The sequence below is a fragment of the Eptatretus burgeri genome, chromosome 9, assembly GCF_056783735.1.
Source record: "Eptatretus burgeri isolate ZD-2024b chromosome 9, Ebu_testis_v1, whole genome shotgun sequence".
Classification (NCBI taxonomy): Eukaryota; Metazoa; Chordata; class Myxini; order Myxiniformes; family Myxinidae; genus Eptatretus; species Eptatretus burgeri.
In genome coordinates, this window is record NC_140969.1 from 37,931,591 (window position 1) to 37,933,368 (window position 1,778).

The window sequence follows — 1,778 nt, forward strand, 5'->3', positions numbered from 1 at the left end:
ATGGCGTTTCTCGGATATCGTTTTACTATCATGCGTTAACGGCGTTCCCTGACGCCGCAAAATGTCTCGCAGGTCATATAATCGCACGGCAGGCCGACATACTCTTCGTCGGCACGGCTTAAATGGATAGATCAAATAATGTTTACGCATACACCGCCCATTGTTTTCGCGCCACAGCGACGGGCATTTTTAACCTCATCTTTTCTCTTCCTGCTCTGTGGATCAATCTCACCAAACATCACGGAGGTTTAACCTCGACAACCCGGTGAAAGCAATTATTACAATCTATCTTTCGCTCTGTGAGGAAGACGAGGAATAGGATTCGGATTGGAATCCATTAAATAAAATGAAAATGTCATTGTGTGTGTGTGTGTGTGTGTGTGTGTGTGTGTGTGTGTGTGTGTGTGTGTGTGTGTGTGTGTGTGTTTCTGTTTGTGTGTGTTTCTGTTTGTGTGTGTGTGTGTGTTTCTGTGTTTGTGTATGTGTGTGTTTCTGTTTGTGTGTGTGTATGTGTTTCTGTGTGTGTGTGTTTCTGTGTTTGTGTTTGTTTGTGTGTGTGTGTTTCTGTTTGTGTGTGTGTGTTTGTTTGTGTGTGTTTGTTTGTGTGTGTCTGTTTGTGCATGTGTGTGTGTGTTTGTTTGTGTGTGTTTGTTTGTGTGTGTCTGTTTGTGCATGTGTGTGTGTGTTTCTGTTTGTGTGTGTATCTGTTTGTGTGTATGTGTGTGTGTGTTTGTGCGTCACAAACAACGCTGGGAAAATTATAAACCTTTAATCGACATGACATATTTATGAATGATGTGGAGGTGTTTTTAATTTGGCGGGATGTTTGGGGTCATTGTCCTGTTGGAATGTAAATCTTCACCGCAATCTTGGGTCTTTTGCACTCTGAAGCAGGTTCTCCTGAAGGATGTTCCTTTATTTGGCTCCATTCATTGTTCCCTCTACCCTTGCAAGTCTCCCAGTCCCTGCTGCTGAAAAGCATCCCAATAGCATGATGCCGCCACCACCGTGATTCACGGTAGGGATGGTGTTAGGTGATGAGCTGTGCTCGGTTTCTGCCAGACATAGTGCTTTGAATTCGGGCGAAAGAGTTCATTTTTCATCTCACCAGACCACAGAATCTTTTACCTCATGCTCTCAGTCTTTCACGTGCCTTTTTGCACAACTCCAGATGTGTATCCGGCTCATCCTGAAATGAAAGCGAGAGAAGAACCTTCAGAGTTTAGGCTTTATTCCATTTGATCGGAGCCGCTTATACGGGCACACCAGGAAATACAAACGCAGCATGGAGTACAAGCAGTAAGGTACACACGCGCAACTAATCACCGCAAAATAAATCAGTATTATATATCAATCAGTGTTCTCACCATTCAATGAGCACCAAGTGAGCCGGCGACATACAATGGCAATGCCCCAGGGACAAAACCCCGCGGCCGAGCCAAACCTCAGCTTTATCTCTTCTGTGCTCGAGCCGGGCATCATGTGATCACACGTCACGACCTTCCATTCACCACATTCTCCCCGCCTTTAAAATGCAACTCGAGGCCCAGCTAACGCACCATGATTACTTCAGCGCTACAGGAGTATACATTTCAAGCAACGCGAACTATCTAAACTACAGAAGCATACATGCCAAGCAGTGAGGATTATTTTGAGTTGTAGGAGCATGGTAATGAGCATCGATATATTATGTAACGAGCATATAGGAGCATGAGCATCGAGGATGCCGATAATCCCCTTTACAGATTGAGTCGGCGAGGGGGTATTATTCGCCGGCC